We start from the raw sequence: 20,653 nt of genomic DNA, 5'->3' as shown, positions 1-20,653 counted from the left end.
AGAGCCAGCTGCTGTGTCTAGCCTCTGAGATCGGTCCGAGGGTCTTTGGAGGTGTAGAGACACTTGCTGCCTCTAGATGGCGGTCATATTCCCTGATTGGTGCTGTCGGGCTGATCTGACTTTCCCTCTGATGCCTGTAGTATTTGAGGTGTGTGTGTCTGCATCTGTTGATGAAATGCAGACAATGCAACTGGATTTGGGGTGGTGGTGGTAGTGTTTGGACATGCAGCGTTTTTGCCTGTTAACTTTAAAAAAAACAATTTTGCCTCTCTCAGGTCAGAACCGTTGATGACTTTCATCCTTATTGTGTACAAATTCTCAGCCTGATGCATCCAGACTCTTCATTTTTAAAGTGCATAGTGTGATAAGGAATGAGTTCACTGAGTTGCGCATCTGATTTTGTGAACTTCAGTATTTAAAACATTACAGAAGGGCTCCAGGTATCAGTGACTAAAAGCCTGCTCCTTCATCCACTGGAAATGACTCACTGTCAAGAGTGAGGTCCATGCCAATAAATCATGACCCCTGTGTTTGTCGGAAAAGAGCCACTTCTCCTTCTGCAAGAGTACATGAGACTGAACGCCTTTTTCTGCATTCTCACTGCGACGCCATTTCTGAGATAACGGAGCTTGGCAAAGCTGTGCATTTTGGGAATGAAAGCCTCTCTTTGGAGGACTTGAAATGAATGGACTGGCAATGATAATGTGAAGAGACAGTGAGCCACTGCGATTGTTCGGGTTAACCGCAAAGTAGATGCTGGACTCAGGGCTGTCAGATAGCTGGACCGGCTGGAGAATCTGTTGATGCGCCCCACACCGATTTTTAAATTCTGATCGTGCCAATGCAGACTGTGCATGACACCTAGCTGATCATGGCCAGGCCTGGGCAGGGAATGTTTAAGCTGGCAGGAACTTCCCTCCCTTGATGTTTCTAGAGTGACTCCTCTGGAGGATCGGGCACCTGTGGCTTACCTGCGCCAGGTGAGTAAGCAGTGCCGTGCTAACGCGCAGCAGCTGCGGCTCAGCGGGTGGGTAACAGCGCGAAAAGGAGGCGTGGCTCACCGCGCACGCTCTCCTGGGCTCGTATCCCATGCTGCCCTGAACACTCCATAACTGAGGGGAGAAATGTGGCACTAATAATAAAAGTAAGTGTTATATACTGAGCGCTTTGCAGCCTACAGGTTCAAAGTGCTATAAAATAGCACAATGAAATATAATAAAAGGATTCACACACACTGATTGGATGGGCTTCCCAAAGTATAAACTGAGGCAAAAATAATGCTGGTGGGGGTCAGACAGACCATTCGAAGCGGTTGCTGGTCAATTTGTTGAAAAAGGTGTTGGCTACGTTAGTGTGAGTTCCTGTGTGCCGGACAATTGGTGTGGTTTACTACATGGATCCAGCCAATCAGAATAAAGACATTTGTTACAAACTGTCAGCGCCAGCACTGCTGGGACACAACATGACGCAGAGAGGAGGAGATAAACAATCTTCGGCTTGTTGTATAACAGAAAAATAAAAACAAATATGTAGTTTTCAATTTTGCAATCAACATTTAAGAATATAGGCAGGACCTTCAGAGGGCTCAGATAGCAGGAGCTTGGACATCTGACAATCCTGTTACCGTGTGCCCTGGGGGGGAGGGGGGAGGGGAAGAGCGCATCATAATTCAAATAGGGGGTATTTGCAGACATGTTTGTCTTCCTAGCGCCTTGCATTCCCTCTGAAATGAACAGATTTATGAGACACGCTGGAATGTGAAGATTCACCATGCCCACACACCCCCACCCCCAGTTCCTGACCGTCCCACCACTATCCCCCTCATCCCAGAAAAAAGTTATGGGTCGATGCTTATGTATCGTCATTTGAACCTCAGGCCAACGGATGCCCGATTCCTGCGTATGTGTGTGAATTTATGTGGTTGCCATGAACACGGTCATTCCTGCAGCTGCTCTAACCTCTCATTCAGACACAGAGAGAAATTCAGAGAGCTGGGAATTAGGGAAGAACCGCAAGGGAATACAAAGAGGAGATGTCCAGTAACAGAATTAATCTGACTGAGGTCCCTCTGTTGATTTAAATCATATAATCTTCTCTGACACTCCTACTCAGCTCGGTTATCCTCAGATTACGGAAAGTCATCAGCGGGCTTTAACCTCCCTGACCCCACCGACACACGAGTCGGCCTGCTGAACTGAATTGGCACCTTTCGTTACATGGGTAGTTGGCTCTTTGGTTTCACAAATGGGGTGTTTTTTTCAACCCACCCATCCGTAAAACGACTCCAAAATAGCATTTCTGAACTGCGAAAAGAACAGCAAGTGCTATGAGTTTAATGCAAACTGTTAACACTTCCTACGCAGAAGAGCGGAATCTGAGAATTTTTGCTTTTTTTTCTCTGGGAAATGGAGAGTTTGTAATTTGAAGCAGGTTTCGAATGACTCACTTTGTTGTACTGTTATAAATACAGTGTTTATGCAGCATTGTTTTTCTGGTTGGACATTTGTTTTTTCACAAGTATAATCACTGCCATATTCAATCAAACTCCAACCTTCAAGATCTACATTGTAGAACATTCACTGTTAAGTTCTACAGCATAAAATGCTTTCTGCAGAGTTGCCACATGTTTAAGATATTCTGTATTATTAATCGCACAAACATGCATTCACAAATCTTTGTGCACAATTTCATTGGAAACAGTTTCTGTCCTTGCATTGTGTGTGTGTTTTCACATGGTCAGCTGGAGTTTTAAATCCCTTTAAGCCTCCATAGCTGTGGTGTTCATTCCCTCTTATTAGTGAAATGTAGTCTTTGTGTAGCTGCAGTCACAGGATTAGTAAAACAAACACAGAGCCACTTCCCTTCTAATCCAGCTCTTTAAACATCCCTGGCAGTGTATAAATAGGTGAAGTGTGTGTGTATGGTTTTGTGTGTGCAATGTTTCCGCGTTTGAGTGTGGGAGGTGTTTGTATGTTTTTGAGTGTGTGTGTGTATACATGATGGAGGGCGCAGAAGTGTGTGTGTGTGTGTGTGTGTGTGTGTGCATATTTGTGGGAAGGTTGCATACGTGTGTGTGTGGGGGGGGGGTATACGCATGTCAAGGGGAAGGGGGTGTTTTGGAGCCTAAAGAAAGAGGCTTATGGGTTTAAAAAGTAAAAGCAAGATTGACTTTCAATAAATCCTGCATCTACCCCAACCCCCCCCTCCCCAAAAAAAAGCAGAGAGTGCCAGCCACAACATTGATGTTAAGCATGTAGCTTTTTCCCACGTGTGTTAACATTTGAGAAACAGTTGCACTCTCCATTTCCCCATCTAGCAAAAGCAGTGATCCATAGAAAGCAGCGAGAGCCCATTTCCTTGAGCCTCACGTGGACTTTGCATCACCATCAAAGCACTGAAGGCCTGTCTGAGAGCTCCCTGCCCTGTGCTCTGACCACCGGCTTCATCTCTCCGCCTTCATCCATTTATGCGATTTCCTTTCCAGTCATTTATCAGGAGTTACACATCCACTGACTGCTGCGTGTGGTGAAGGTACTTTTGGGGACAAAAACCCAGAAAGAGAGACAGAGAGAGAGAGAGAGAGAGAGTGTGTGTCGCGGGTGAAAAAGAGAGAGGGTGTCAGTAGAGAGAGTCAGAGACTGAGAGAGTGTCTGTCGAGAAAGAGAGAGAAAGAGAGAGAGAGAGAGCCCAGGGGGTATAAAAACACAACAGACGATTGTGTCTTCAGTCAGAGCAAAAGTTGTAAAAGACACAGGCCTTTTCAATCCCGGCCATATCTCCATTCAAAGTGTGGTTGCAATTGTTCACTAGGCAGATAAGCTCCCTTTAATGTCATCCACTGTTCGGAGCTCCGAGGAAGAAGAAGAAGAAAAAAAAAAAAAAAGCATCTGACGGGTAATGTAACACCAGCGTGGCGTAGCCATCCGCGTCCCCCAGCGCGTACGCAATCGAGCGCGAGCTCCGAGAGAAAGGGGCCGAAGAAACATCAAAGAATCCGGGAAAAGATGGCGTAAACAAAGGCCGGTCTCTGGGCGACTGCGTCATTCTGCGTTGGCCCAGGAATCCGCTCCCCCGATAAACCGCCCGTCGCACGAGCTGACAGTGTGTCACTGTTCAGAGAGGTGATCTCTCCAAAAGAAACCTTTTATAGTCCAGTTTGGTTAGGGGTGGTGGGTGGGGGAGGGGGTGCTAAGTGCAGGTGCAGTTTTGACATTGATTACATTATGCATCCCTCGCCTTGTAATTCGCCTTGGTACTTTTATGTGAAATAAATGAATGCAGATAATAGAAAATATTGCAATGTCAGTACAGTTGCATTGCAAGTATTGGTACCACTATTATTATCCAATATGGTATATATATATATACAAATACAAAAACTATTGATATATATATATGTCAACAAACAGAAAAATATTTAACTGTAATATTTAACTGTACACCTATTAACAAACCCTGTAAACCTATCCAATGAAGTTAATCATTAATGAAAGGCACAGATTGATATCACGGCGTGTGGTGCAGTGGTTTTTATAGGGCTTTACGTTGATGATGGATGCAAATGCACCACTGGAGCTTTCAACAGTCAAGCTGCTGTTTTCTCCAGACCACACAGCCACCCCCCCCCGCCCCCCGCAGACACTGGGATGAGGGGCTGTCAGCACATCTTAAAGCCCCCACACACTCTTCACTCCATACCTCCCATCACGGTGGAGAAGAAGATGGGTTTAGAGAAAGAAGGGGGAACGAGTCCCTTTTTGTCTCTCTTCTGGAAGGAGTCCTGTTTTTAATTCTTTAATATCATCTTTTCTGTCAGCTCTACCTCTGCATTTTGTGATCAGGAAAACTCTCTTGTGCCGCCGGGGTTGTTGATGCTGGGGCTGTTGACGCTAAACTCCTTTTGCAGTTCTTCAAGGCAGCTGTCTTTTAGCGTGGAAAAAAAGCAGAACTTTAACGCCGTCTTCGTTCAGTAACGTCAATATTGCCTCAGCTGCAAACTCCAGCTCTCTCCCACATATCCAATTACTGTAACTCTTGGCTGGAAAAAAAAACTCTTGCCTTTGTGAAGTGTCACTTCTATTACTCGTTAGACGAAGCAGCTGAATATTCTGCGATTTCTGCTCGTCTCAGACAGTGTCAATCACAGAACATGTAACGGCTTCTGAAGTACCAAAGTCAGACTAGTTTGTTTTGTGTTTGTGCTTGTTTTCCAACACCGAGCTCTGCACACAGACCGAGACGAGTTTGTCCTCCATTTAAGCCGTTTGCCATGCTAAAGACTCCACAAACGCACCGTCGCCAGGGGAAACGTCTCATCTGAAAGCTAATCAATACGAGCCATGTTAAAATAGAAAACTGAGGACGTGCGTACAAGAAAATATTGATTTCTGTAAACAGCAGACCCATTTTTTTGCCAGTCCGCTTGCTTTTTGGCAAATCAGAGGAGACACGTTTTGCTCTCTAAGCCCAGGTATTTTGTTGCAAATAGCCGAGCGCTGTCCAAGGAAACAGCTGATGGTTGTAATTCTAGCCGGGCTCTCGGAAGAGTCAGATCATTATTCTGTTCTGCAACAGGGTGCTCAGCATCGCTCGGACTAATTGGACAGCACTAATTGCTCAGAGAAGCTGACACAGTACATTGTCCGCTGCTGTTGGAAGTTTGCAGGCCTACCTTTCTCAGAGTTAAGGGTGGAAGCACTCAATTGGCTGTGATAACCTGAAAGAAGTAAATGTGAGAAAATCCCCCCCTCAGCAGTGTAGCACAATGGATAAAGAATTAAGCTTGCAACTTAAAGCCTGCAAATCCACATCCCAGGTGGGGCACTGCTGCTGTATCTTGGAACAATGTACAGTATGAATCAGCTCGGGAAAATACCCAGCTGCATAAACTGACTTTATGCAAGCAAGATAAGCTGTGTACAGTTTGCTCTGAACACGGCTGTCTTCAAAACAGAAGAACAATGTAATACAGAAATGGCCTGTCACCAGACCTGGGTTGATTTGGATTCAAATACGTTTCTGTGCTCTATTGATCATGCCTGGTGTAATTGAGCTACCCAATATGACCAGAAGGCGAGGTTAGCACTTTTTGACAGTATTTCATTGGTTCCAATACACCAGACAAGATCAGTAAAGCATAGAAAAGTATTTGAATTCAAAACAAGTACGTATTTGACCCAGGTCTGCCTACCACTGAAGTTTGATATAGTGTTCTGAATAGGTTCTGCATCGAGGAAGAGGACTGCCAGAAAAGTGTGTGTCTGGTTTGACCTTTGGCTTCAGAACACTGAGTGATTGGGGGATATGATGGAAGACAAGTCGCTGGAGACATTTGTCCTTCATCTTGTCCTCTCAGGCTCTGTGTCCTTATCCTAGAGTACCCTTGCACGGCCTTAATCTCTCTCCATCATTAAATGACAAAATATCTTTCTCATGTTCTCTCAGTTGAACATTATTGAGTAGTTCATCTATCCAGACCTTGCTTATTCTGACTTTATCATTTATCAGTATAGTATTTTTGTTCTTTGTTCTGATAGATGTATCTAAAAGTCATGAAACAATGCTGTGCTGGACTCAAGTGGAAGGCTCATCCATTATCTCATATCTCAGCTGAAGTGAGTAGAAATTAATTAAAAACCCATTCAATCCAATAGGGTCATTACTGTGACCTTAACTTTGGAAAAGCAGACACCTACATCTCACATAGTTGTACATAGTGAGGGGGAGGACGAGAAAGAGCGATAGAGAGGATGTGTAGAAAAGTGAAGGACTCTTGGCAGACTGCCAGAGTCTGTCTGTCTGTCTGTCTCTCTCTGTCTCTCTCCCTCTCTCTCCTAGTGCATTCTGAGTGTGTGACTCTCTCAAGGTCTGTTTGAAAGTTTTGGCAGCAGGTGCGCATCTCTCTGACGATGCACACATCTGACGGTTACACGCGTGCGGCACTGCAGCTGCTGCCTAACAGCAGTGTTACTCCCAGGGAGAGGCTCCCCCCACCCCCAACCCCATCCCTTACCCCTTCTCAAAGGCTCCAAAAGTCACTTAGTTAAAGGTGACCAGATTTGGCTTCCTCCTGTGAGGTTTGGATCTAAGCAGCCAGTGATTCATCATTGTTAACAGACGCCCCTGGCTATGCCAAGCAGAGGCTGACAGGAGCTGAGGCTACACGCTAACACAGCTCCTGCCCCAGATGCGAAGGAAATTTTTCACAGTCTCCGATGCCAAATGCACTAATCAGTCCTATATAATGTTAGATTAATGCAGAGCTCCCGCTGATTGAGTGCTAAGAGCCCGATGATCGTATGTGATAACAAAGACTGGCGCAGGAATCATGTCTGCATCCTGTACCCTGTAGTGCACAGATTTCTGAACTATGTCAGTGTGCACACGCATGCATGCGTGCATGTGTGTGTGTGTGTGTGTGTGTGTGTGTGAACATTGACATTCACATCAATCTGTTCAATGCTGCAATAGTGCACATTTATTTGTATTAATGTCTGATTAAATATATTTCAGTTCAACATAAGAACATGCTATAGATATGGAAGGTATAGAAATCCCTCACATGCTCACTGAACAGTAGAACAGTAAAGATGGCAGGTTTTTTTAAATAAAGGGAGTCAGTGGGGTTTAGCTGGATAAGGTGCTGCATTCTGAAGATTTAAGGCTGGAGGGCAGGCGATTGTTTGCTGTAAGGTTTTCGGCTTGTCCGTTGTACTTGTGAGCAGGGCACTTAACTCAGAGCTGGAACTGCAGTCCCAAATGCAGAGCAGTTTGAGCCGTTCCATGTTTTTACTACAGTCAGGCCATTGTAACGAGCTGAAGTGGTCCTTTGCATCTTTCCACCCAGAACACGATCCTGCTTCTAGCAAGAGCCAAAATGGTAGATTTTGGGAGTTTCCTTTCCCACAAAGCTGCTTCTGAACAGGCCTTGAAACTGCAGGTTCTGCGAAGCAGGAAGACTGTGGGGCTTGTTATCTGAGGGCTTTAGGTGTGATTCACAGGGGTTTTCCGTTGTGCCCATGAGTGAGCCCCTTAATCTGAGCTGCTTTGGTAAAATACACATTTTTTCCATACAGGGATTTAGCCAACATTGTTATCCAGACTTACACGACTTACATTCTTTTTGCATACCATACATTTATACACCTTTGCGGGGGCAATTCAGGTGAAGTACCTTGCTCAAGGGTACAACGGCATCTCCCCACCTTGTAATCCAACATAACCTTGGAGTTGCAAGGCCAGTTCCCTTACCCATTATGCTCCACTGCCGCCCTTTTCAACTGTATCAATGAATCATTTGCAAAAAAACGCACATTGTGCACTGGACGAGGAAGGCTGCCATAGAGATGAAAGAAAGAAAAAAAGGAAAAGAATATGGAGAAAGAAAGAGGCTTGTAATGAAATATGAAATGATAAAGGCGTCACTTTGTCCCAGCGTGCCTGGTGCACTTTGCGAGGACTTTAGCATTAGAATGCGTCTGATTGGATAAGACAGGCTCTGCCGTGCGTCTGCTCTCCAGAGGATTCCCTGCCTGCACCACCCCCACCCCCACCCCACCCACATCAAAGCCACTCTCCTGGAATTTCTTGGAAAAGCAGACGTTTCTGCAGTATCCCACTGCCTGTGGCCTCTGTTTTACACTGATTAACATTCTCTCTGTAACCTGATATAACTGCACTCTATAAAATGCTCATTCTTTTTCATTCATTTATTATAAATAAAAACAGACATTTTGGCAGACAACAAAAGCCTGTTCATGGCAACAGAATCCGTGATTGCAGTGTCAGTCAGACAATGCAGATGAATTTGTACTTTATTGCTTGTTATTGTTAAAAGTAGCGTACATGTATTGCTCTTGTATTGTGTGGTTTCTCTATCAAAGTGTACTGTATTTCAGAGAAATCATCAGAAGGTTTTTATTATGTTTTCGGTTGTCCGGCCGTCTGTCCTTTCGTCCATCTGTCTGTCTGTCCCAGTTCTCGTGAACGCGATATCTCAGGAACGCCTTTGGTACAAACGTCCACAGGGACTCAAGGATGAACCGATTAGATTTTGGTGGTTGAAGGTCAAAGGTCAAGGTCACTGTGACCATACAAAACACATTTTTGCTGTGAGGGAATACAAAACACGTTTTTGCCTTGAGGGAATTTCTTTACATTTGGCACACACGTCCACTTGGACTCAAGGATGAACTGATTAGATTTTGGTGGTCAAAGGTCAAGGTCATTGTGACATCATGTCCATTCCATTCTCTCGAGAACGCGATATCTCAGGAACGCCTTGAGGGAATTTCTTCAAATTTGTCACAAACGTCCACTTTGACTCAAGGATGAACTGATTAGATTTTGGTTGTCAAAGGTCAAGGTCACTGTGACCTCACAAAACACGTTTTTGGCCATAACTCAATAGTTCATATGCTAATTATGACAAAGTTTCACACAAATGTCTAATAGGATAAAATTATGAAGTGATGACATTTTATATCCAAACTGGCTACTGGTTGGCGGAGGCATACAACCGCGAGGCGGTATTTCTAGTTTATTTTTTATTTATAGGACATTTCATTGAATGATCGAAAGGTGTGTTCAAGTGTGATGTAGTGTGTTCAGATCACAGTCTCCAGCTTTTCATTTCTTGAAATGAAGTCTTGCAGAGAGCATAATCGTAACACGTATTAAACACAAACTGTATTATGTCATTAAGTATATAAACATAAACAGGAAAGATCTCCAGACTCTCTACATGTCACTCTAAGTTATCATACTGTCATGAAGTTATTTACACTGATTACACTGGGAAATTGTGTTTCCATTGTTGTTCCAATGAGAATTCATCAGGGAATGCAGTGTCTGTAACTAGTGAAAGAAGTGCACATAAAAATATTTTGGATGAACATTGATTTATGAACAACATCCAGAAATATCAGCAGTGTGATTAGGATCTAAATGAGATCAAAGATGGTGTATCAGCCTTATATTTGTGTGATTGTTTAGAGCACCATGGGTTATCTGAGATGTTGCATGAACTGTATTCAGACAGATATCAAATGCAGATTAGAGATGGTGTATGAGATGTATTCAGACAGACATCTAATGCAGATCAGATATAGTGCAGAAGCTGCCTTAGGACAGGTCTTTAGTTCTGATGAAAGATGGTATAGAAGCTGTATTCAGTGCTACTGAATGCTCCTCTGCACTTAGAACACCTATATGTATTTACCCCAACCCCCTGATACCTCGTCCTCATCTCATATCTGGTGAAGTAGATCCGCTAGCTCCTCCCAAACCAAATGTACGTTTACCCCCCCCCCCCCCCACCTCACACCCCATGGCATACTGCAGCGTGCAGCTTAGCGCAAAGAGGGGAGGGGAGGGGAGGGGGGTGCGCTGTTCATTCTCACTCAGTCCTGAATGACACCATCTCTTGCAGAGGGAGGGCCGGCCGTGTTCTGGAACAGCACAGGGCCCGCTGGGCAGGGTGCAAAGAGCCGGGTTCGAGCAGTGGAGCCGCAGGACCCCAGTAGAAACAGGAGGGCGCGCCCCAATTGGGCTATCTTGGGTAAATAATCCCTGGAGATGGCATGAGCCATGCTGAACCGCGGCTGTAGAGAGGGAGAGACACATAAAGCAGGCCAATCATCGTGTGTGTTTAAATACGGTCTGTGTCCAGCAGTTCTGCAGGACTCCACTGCTTCGCTGCCCACTACAGCCAATTTATTTGGCATTTGTGTGTATATATTTTGAAAGCATTACGGTCATTTTCAAGACACTGTCTGTCTGGGCTTCCCGTATTACTTTGGCAAAATTGGTAAGCTTTCACTGTTAAGAAAATGCTTGCCTAGCGTATTTTAGATTATGGCCTTTCTGGAGGGCAACAGTCCAGCAGGTTTACAGCTCCCATAAAGTTCTGAACACTTTCAAAGCTGCGCATGGAAGCATAATTGGTCAGAAAAGGAACATAAGACGGCTTAATGAGTTAAGTATGAGCGGGCCTTTCAGCCCATCAAGGGCTGCCTCTTTACCTATCTGTGGGCAATATGTACACCCGCGCTTCCACGCTCTGATGATCTCCGCTTTTATTACCTGGAAAGCTGTTTCATGCCATAATAAACAACTAAAAGAGAATCATTGTGAGCAAATAAAGAATATCAGTTCAAAGGTTCTTTTTTCACTGAAGTCAACCTCTGTCCTCTTGTTCCATTTAAAGCCATTTCAAAAGATACACAATTCCTATATTTATAATTATTTCTCACTATCTTACATTCGATATTTGGTTTGCTCCCATGTTTAGTTAAGGGTCTTAATTTTTCATTGGCCACTGTATTTGGATATTGTATATTGCCTTTTTTGGAGTATGGAATTCTTGGTTAAACTCCTTTTTTGAAACGATAGTTTCCTAGCTCAATTGCGACCAGCTCTCATCATTTTAGACAGAGTACACAATTACCTGTAAATAATTTAGTGTATTGGTCATACTTTGTTGTCATATTGCAGATGTAATTTAGCTACAAAAATCCAGGCAATGCATAGTCACAGAAGATTTTTGGTGACTCAGCTCTTAAGTGTTTTAAGTCTTTAGTAACTTAGATGTTAGATAACTCATTACCGGTCTTCTTTCCTGTCTCTATATTTGTCTGAGAGTTTCTGTGTCCATTTTATTGCAGTGCCAAGAACTAGGTGCAGTACTCTAAATGTTACCGGAAGGTCTTGGTTATAGATGTGCGTATTATATGCTTCGTTTCTAGATTTTGAATAAAAAGCAAATTTGGTAGTTTATAAAAACAACATTTGGAAAAGCAGCAAGGGGCCCACTCTCTTGAGAGTAGTTTTAGTTCCATTTTTTCAATACCATCCTGTATCTTCTGGTATCTAACTAGCTCTGTTATCTCTTCCCAGGTGAAGCTCTCAATTAAGACGTTTTAGTGCTTCTACAAATCCTCTTCTTCATTTTAAATGAACCTAACTTCTCTAACTTTCTTCTGCAATATTATGAACACTACTTTTCATTTAATTGAGCTTGAGTGATTTACTTCCCAAAGTGCTTTATGGCCAGAATGATTATTTGTTTTCTAACTCAACACTGGCACAAATTTAACAATATGCTAATTCGTTTCTTCCTGGGCAATCTTTTTGATAAATTTTGCTTTATAAAAGTTGCTTCCTTTTGTCTTAAATTCTTCCTTAAGCATTTATTTATCTACTGTGTAGACTGCTTACTCAACTTTTTATCAATTGTTTTGGAATGACTTTACACTGCACATCAGGAATAATTTGAGTCCAGGGAGTGGGCGGCTGGATCAGGTGGCTGTGTTTCTGGCCATGAAGCCTCCAGACATAATTTCCCTCCAGGATCAAAGCTGATTGGAGACTTTTCCGCTGGGGTTTGAGTCTATAACATGTGGAGGTTGGATGTGGGAAGGAAATGCAAGGGACAAGAGTGGGTGTGGTACGATTACTGTGGTATGGGAGGTGTGAGGGTGTGGCAAAGGTGGGGGGGGGGGGGCTATGGCACAGGGAGGAATGGGAGGAGAAGCATGGGAGAACAACACATTAAAAATACTGATTGATTTGGCAGGCTTGTGGTGCAGAAGCGTTTTACGGTTATTATGTTTAATCACGGTTGCTTTACGAGTCAGTCTCCCTTTCTGACCGCTGAATTCCTGCACTGCTCTGACCAATGGGCTGATGACTACTGTCTACCTGCAGTGTGGTTCCGGGGGCTGCACTGATGGCCGACACACACCTGCAGTGTGGTTCTGCCTGCTGTGCTCATAACATTTACTATGCGCTCGCAGTACACGCTGTGATGCTGTGATAAGTCCAGGTCGGATTCTTCAGTAGGAAACGGAAGCCGTCACGCTCTCTCTGAGAATACGAATCACTTTCTCTCCGAGCCTTCGCCACTAACAAGATTCTGAAAGGCAAAGGTAAGAGAAATCGAATCTGCGCTGCGCGATGCGGTGATGTAACGATTCCCGAGTTTGTCATTTTCGAACCCTTTCATTTCACCGCGTAGCGTGAGGCACAGACAACAAGCGCGTCGTCACGCTGTTACCGGGCAGCGGGGACGACTGCGGAGAGCGGGGGAAATGATTTGTGCTTCCCAACTACTGCAGTTTGGTGCAACCCTAGAGATGCAGAACAATGGGAGTACAAGTCCTCACATTAATAATGAAGTGCTTTTCTGAATAAAGCTGAAACTGTCATGCAAAGTGATACAGTATATGAAAAATATCAAAATGGCATATCAAAAGGTGGTATATTTATAAAATGAGGCGACATTAGCTCCTCTGTAGATCTCCTGAGTGGCTCAGCTGGTCAAGACACTCCCCACAAGTACAGACAGGACGCTATAGAGACATCACAGAATGAGCCCTGCTTACACCATTAGCTGGCTGCACCCAGGAGGCTCTGGTGGAAGGATGTGCTTAGTTACATCCCGTTCAGCGAAAGTTGGGTTTAAGTCAGCCACAAAGTTGTAGCGGTTTTTTTTTTTTTTTTTGCGGATTGCGAGCGGCAACATTTTGTCTTGGTGAGAAAGAAACTGCAAACTGCGAGTGAAAGTAGTCGCATATCGCTTTCGGGAAACGAGCCCCCAGGGGGAACTTCAGTATACTGCTGCAATAGCTCCCCCCAGTGATGTGGCAAACACACAGGCGACCAGGTGTTGTCAGTTAGCGATTTCCCCTAATCAGCACAGGCTATCCTGTAATCCTGAGGGACCTCTAGGGTGGAAAATGTTTAATGACTCACAGGTGAGTACATCGGAGGATCGCATGTCCATCTGCTGCAGTGGACTCCCACATCAACAGCTTGACAAGCAAAATATATGAATTATATATCATATATGATGAAAACAGTGATTTATGTACGATATAGAGACGTGAATACAATTATATACAAATTCAGCAATATATGAATATTGGAAGAAGATTAAGCATTACCATAATGCAGCGATGTATAGATAGTGTGTTGGTGCAGGGCTGTATGTTGCCGTGCGGACGGTGGCAATGGTGCTGATTTGGCACATGCTCAGTTTGCGAATCTGTGGCTCCCAGACAGATTCAGCCAGCGGTCAGGGCTGCGGCAGGGGGTGGGGTGGGGTGGGGGGGGCACGGGGCCATTTGCAAATCCTGCGCAGGCAGGACCCCTCCCCACCCAGGATGGAGAGAGTCTGGTGAACGTGTGGATCGGATCCCTTCATCATGTTCACCCCTTCTCCAGGACTGCGCTTTTTGAAAAAAAAGCAAAACGGAAACATTAATGAACAATAAAGGGGCAGATGTAGATTATTCCCTCCTAGCGCTTCCTTGAAAAGGTTCCCTAGCACATATTTATCTGCATGAATAATTCAGACCCTCCAGCAGGCAGTAAGTAACCGGGTCCCATTTGGCATCCGTGTTGTGCTCTGAGAAGGTGTTGAAGGGTGAGTATAATTTAGAATCCATCCATCCGTATTCCCCCACACAAACTCCTCACAAACACTGTCCATCCGTATTCCCCCACGCAAACTTCTCACAAACACTGTCCATCCGTATTCCCCCACGCAAACTCCTCACAAACACTGTCCATCCGTATTTCCCCACGCAAACTTCTCACAAACACTGTCCATCCGTATTCCCCCACACAAACTCCTCACAAACACTGTGCAGCTATATTCCCCCACACAGGTTGCACACAAACACGGTCCTGGCACAACAGCTGTGGAACATCTCCCTTCTGCTTTTATATGTACACTGAACTCTAACATTGACAACTACTGTATTCCCTATACACACCAGAACTTCAATCAGTTTTGATTGACTCATTGAGATTGAGTGTGAAACTGAACATGGAAAATTAAGATATACTGTATATGGAGTGTAATAAAAACATATTATCTTAACCTTTCTTTGTCTTCTCTGAGATTTTCACATTTTCAGTAAAGGCATTTCATATTTTACACCCAATTCTACATCCTGTACCACTTTCATTAAAAGCCATGAAATGTATTGCATTTCTTTAGCCCTCAGACACATGAACAAGAGGCTGATATGTTTACATTATGCACAATTCTAATATAATTCTTACTGAAATTCAATGGAGACAAAAAAAAATGTGCATAAACCTTTTCGGCTGGGGCAGTGCAAATTTCGCCAGATTTTATGAGGACTTTATCTGTTAACTGTAGCAATGGCTCTCTGATTTGGCAACTGACAGGTTCGGTTGAGTGAATGAAATAATGTTAAAAACCCCCCATTTGCCCTGGCACTCAAAATCTTTTATTTCCCAAAGCTTTTGGCAAACATGGACTTGTGTGGAGCGGTCCAAGAAATGCACTTTCAAATTAATTTGAAACAAAATCCCCCTTGGTTTTTAAGGCATTGTCACTGTAATATGAAGGCAACTTAAAGGATAAAACATTTCTTTGCCAAAACATCAATTACAATACTAAATGGTATTCAACATTGTTTGTGATAATGGCTCGTTTTAAGCTTTGATGTCTGGTATAATGATATTTAATTGACATAAATAAATATCTACATGTTATGAGGAGAAAATAATAAATTAGATGCTTGCCAGTTTTGAAAAACCTCAGCTAAACAAAAGGCTGAACATACAGACTCCATCTTGGATTTGATAAGAATATTTTCTGTGTATAGGCTAAACATTTGCCTGACTTCTAAAGAAAATATGCAAACAGGTTTACATATTTTCTCCTTTCTGATATTTTATTTTAAGGTCCTTCTTAGAGAGAATATCAAAATTCAAATAAACTTTTATAAGGGATGCCTTAAATTGGCAAGCTTTTTTCAGGAAGTCATTCCTGAAGGGCAGAGTGGAACTCACAATTAATTTAATTTAATTAGTGTTCTAGAACACCATTGCACCAGTAGCAATTGTTACATCAGCACGAGAATGTGCAGTTAAGAATATGCTAATCACATATTTGTGATCTCACACCTTAAAGGGTAAAAATGAGTTTGACTACTCTATTTCCTTATTGGTTCAGATTTGGGAAGACAGCAGTGTAACATGGGGGAGGTTGTGTTGTGTTGAGCAGTTGGTACTGTATCATGCACTTTGATGGCAGCCATATTCACTACACTACAGCAGCTAAGGTTTAGCGCTGTAGTGTTTACAATGGCCTGTTTGCGAGCCCACCTCAGCCCACCCCGCACGGCTTTCTCTGATACTATTTTTGTTATCAGCATTATATTGAAATTTTTTTTTTTTTTTTTTGAATGTTCACAGAAAAGGGGACAAATTCAAATAACAGTAATGTGCAACAAGGCGGTTAATGCTGTTGTGTAGTGTAGCAGTGTACTGTACATTGGAATTAAAATGTAAAATATTAGCATTACAGAAAAAAAAGCCCCTAGAGCTTCACCTACTGTGGGGGGTGAGTTTTGTATGAATATTCCTGGCTGTTTACTGTGCTGCTGTACTGCGTGCTTTGAGGCTTTCTGTTTTATTCCGTACCTTTCATGTGTTTGTTTAGCACTAGGTCATTTGCATTCTGCACTTAAATACAGGATGAAAGAACTAAACAGGTCACCTAGTTTTCCAAAATGCCTGAAGGACTCCTTGGTGAAAGACCAGCCATGCATGCATAATTTCATCTGCACTTCAGGTATTTATAATATATATGTATCCTCAAGACCTTGAAACTTCTCTTAATTTGGTGTGTGGAGAGAACCCAACCCGGGGTGCTGCATCCTTAGAGAGTTACAAATTACTGAAAATATCTTATGCTGAGAAGCACTGATACCAGGACACACTATTGAGTGTGTGTGTGTGTGTCTGTGTGTATGTGTGCGCGTGTCTGTGTATGCGTGCATGAGTGCATATGTGCTTCTCCACCAGGTCCTCTCCCTTCCATTTTTAAGGATGAACCTTATCTTCAGCATGCCAGTCTGTCCATGTACTCACTTTTATTTTGTCTTTGTCTGACTACCACTTGGCTGTGAACCTGACATAGGACAGTTTCATTTGTACCAGAATGAGACCACAGTTATCACACCTGGATTACATGATACCATATAGACGGCAGCGTAATACAGATCTTGCAAGTAGATCAGATCAGTGAGTGAGAGAACCCTTATTTCGGTCTGAGCCTAGCCTGTTTCCATCCAAGCGAAATGTCTACGATTGCTGATGTTGTTGTTGCCTGAGTGTTCACAGCATGTACCTCATCAATATTTCAGTCGGCACAATTCTGTGCCACCTCAGAGGGGGAGGAGGCAGTAATTTGGCCGGTCCCAGCTTGGGGGGGGGGGGGGGTTGTCTGCCAAAGCGGGGGGATGTTGACACATGCGTCTCTCTTTGTTGGTTTAGGTCTGTGCTGGAAGTATGTAGCGCTGGTCCATTTAAATCATTTATAAAAGCGCATTCAACAGACTGCAGCTAGCGAAGCAGCCTGCCCTTTTCTGCTGACTGAATGATGGGCCAAGCAATTTACAATGGCCCCCAATGGGATCTGACAGCATTCCTGGCACAAGTGCAGTATACAATGCAGGAACTCTGCATCACAGATCACCAACTTACTGAATACTACAAAAATCCTGGATCATAGAGCATACGCTACTGAACAGTACCAGAACTCTGGATCAGGGATCACCAATTTACTGAAGACTACAAAAATTCTGGGTCACAGATCACAAACTTACTGAATATTTCAGAAACTCTGGATCATAGATTAGGAGCATACTGAACAGCACAGGAACTCACAGATCACAGATCACAAATCGACTGAATATTTCAGAAACTCTGGATCATAGATTAGGAGCATACTTAACAGCACAGGAACTCACAGATCACAATCACCAGTACAGTAAACAGGAAGTATAAATTGCAGCCAACTAGTACAGTGAACAGGAAGTCTGAATTACAGACAACCAGTAAAGTAAACAGAAAAATCTGAATTACAGACCACCAGTATAGTAAACAGGAAGTCTGAATTGCAGACCACAATGTCATGGATCATTTTAAGTATTTAAAATGGTGAAATAAAGGATAAATGAAATAAATAAAAAATGTATTTATGGCCTTGTAATCTTTTTTCAGGAGTCCATGCGTGAAAACAGGGAGGAGAAGCTTCTTATTTTCCTCATATTTTGAGGAATGGACTGATTTTGAAATCTGATTTAGCTAATCTGTGCTATGGGACAGCACTGAGATTATTCCCCCTGTTTCTGTAAATCTGTAAAAGTGGAAGGATGGGTATTTTTTCACAACTTAAACCACCAAACCGAGATGAGAGGTCTGAAATGTATGCTGCCTTTGGTAAAAGCCATTTACCAACTGTGAGAACGGTTCCTGCAGACACTGAGAGGCCCCTTGTGAAGATGGAACCTGTCCTGTTATTAACCAGATCCACAGGTCATGTTCATCTGCTGGTTTAGAGCGGGTATTACATTTGCCAAGAAACACAGTCATTGTGTGATTGTGTGTTCCTGTCCACGTGCAGTAGACCCAGAAAAACTCCTGAACTGGGAAAACACGTTTCAGTGAAACAGCTCAAAGATTCAGAACCCCTAAAATAAATATTAAAGAGAGAGAGAGAGAGAATCTAGGAAGGTATTCCTTTCTTGGGTTATCTTGACTATTACACTATTTCGCCATTTTGAGCCTGGTAATTTTCTGTATACAGTATTTGTGGGCATTAAACTGACCTATTCCATGTGAACACTTACAGTGTCAATATTTGGAATAGTGTAATAGTCAATAAAGGCACACGATAAGCCAAGAGAGGAATATCTTCCAAGAGCCCAGCTCTCTCCCTCTCTCAGTAATGCTTCATTTGGCTTTTCTGAATCTTTTGCCTTTTCTGGCTGTTTCATGGAAATTTTTTCCCAAACTCAATCTCTTGAAGTCGCACCAATATCTGTGCTGCAGGGCATGAGCTTGTTGCCTGGGATGCAGCTGACACGCCAGCCGCATATTATTAAAGTGTGTTCATATGAATACCAAGAGGCATTTATAAAAGGCAACAGAAACCCTTACATAAAGTCATTTGGTAGATGCAAGAGGGCAAGAGATTGAAATGGAATGAGCTTCGCTGTCAGGGAAGATATTTTGCTGTGCTTGGCCTCGCGGTGTGTGAAAGCATACAGTCACATCCGGCTGTGTCTGAAGAGTAGTGTTGATGGCAGGCGCTTGGGTCCGCCTGTCCCGCGCTTAATTAACGTCAGACGAAAGAAACTCAAACCAGGCTTCTATGGTGAATGGCTTCATTTAATGGGGAAAATCCCACTGGACAGTGTGTGGCAGTGTGACAGCATAGGACAGAACATGGCAGTGTAGGACAGAATGTGACAGTGTAGGACAGAATGTGACGGTATTGGACAGGATGTGACACTGTGGGACAGAATGTGACGGTATTGGACAGGATGTGACACTGTGGGACAGAATGTGATGGTGAGAATTGAAGACAGTGAAACCATGAGACCATATCCAGGTGGGTTTTCAGACGGACAGACAGCCCTGCCGGGTGAGCTCGGACGAGATTTAATCATCGCCTGACTGAAAAACAGTTAAACCTGCTGACACCGTTTCAAGAGAACAAATCTGTGTTTGTTTGTTTGTTTGTTTGTTTGTTTGTTTTGTGTAAGTACACACCGTGGCATATTTGCATATAACTATTTCACCACCCGTTTAATTAGAGCCGTGTGTGACAGCCGTGCTCAGAGTGAAATGATGCTCAAACACAGCAGGAGCTGTAGAGGGAATTAGAGCTGCTTTAACTCATTGTACTGCGGTAACTCGCTAATATAACCTCAGCCCTCTCTCCCTACTCCTCCCTCTGCCCTCTTTCCTTCTCTCTGTTTTCCTCTGCCCCTCTCTTCCTCTCTCACCTCTTGCACCGCCTCCAGACCCCTCTCGCTCTGTTTCCTCTCCTCTGTTCACCTTCATCCTCTGCCCTGAGCTCTTACATAATCTGTGTGCTCTCGCTATCTTCATGAGCACAGTGCACACACATCATACAGACACACGCGTGTAACGTGTAAATACACGCAAACACATACACATGCATTCCAGCCCTACACGCGCGTACTTATGCAGGCACGGACGCGCATTAAGCCAGACATGCGCAAATCTGCATATCTGCGCGCAGACATATGGTACGAACGCATTCAGGCACCGTCCGGTCCCTGGACCTCACGCATCTTCACAGGGCGTCGGCCAATGAGGAGGCTTCTGACTGGAGACGCGGAGGCCGACGCTCTGCATTGAGTGTTTGACAAGAAAATTGAACTTGGCTGCTAACAAAATAAAACGATTAAGGTCTACAGGGAAGGAGGGAGGAATCTGTCGGGCGCAGCAGTTTGTGGAATCAGCGAGCGCTGGCCGGCTCCGAAAGCTCTCCTCAGCTCCAGAGCGCTGCCTGTTTAATACTGAGGAGGAGGAAGAAGAGCAGGAGGAAGAGGTGCAGTGCAGGCAAAAGGATGGGGCTCCTGTGGGCTCTGCTTTAATGAGAAGTGATATAAAGGAAGAACAGACAGCAGCACCCGCTGCATTACGGTGAGGACAGCTAGCTGACGAACCTGCCGAATTACCCTTTGCAGTGCCGAACTCTCAGCACGGGGTTAAAACACGTTAGAAATAATCACCCAGCCTCTGCTTTAAAAGGGGGGAACATGGGGGATCGCCAGTGTCCCCCTCCCTGACAAAA

At 43.9% G+C, this 20,653-nt stretch overlaps 1 protein-coding gene across 1 annotated transcript in view; it reads left to right on the top strand.

Annotated features, from left to right (window-relative positions):
• LOC135245006 (GDNF family receptor alpha-1-like) overlaps positions 1-20,653 on the top strand; it is a 67,250-nt gene that overhangs the window by 3,851 nt on the left and 42,746 nt on the right. The gene's annotated exons all lie outside the window — the stretch shown is intronic.

The sequence above is a fragment of the Anguilla rostrata genome, chromosome 18 (genome assembly GCF_018555375.3).
Source record: "Anguilla rostrata isolate EN2019 chromosome 18, ASM1855537v3, whole genome shotgun sequence".
Classification (NCBI taxonomy): domain Eukaryota; kingdom Metazoa; phylum Chordata; class Actinopteri; order Anguilliformes; family Anguillidae; genus Anguilla; species Anguilla rostrata.
The sequence above is the reverse complement of the archived record's forward strand: the minus strand, read 5'-3'. Positions and strand labels throughout refer to the sequence as shown.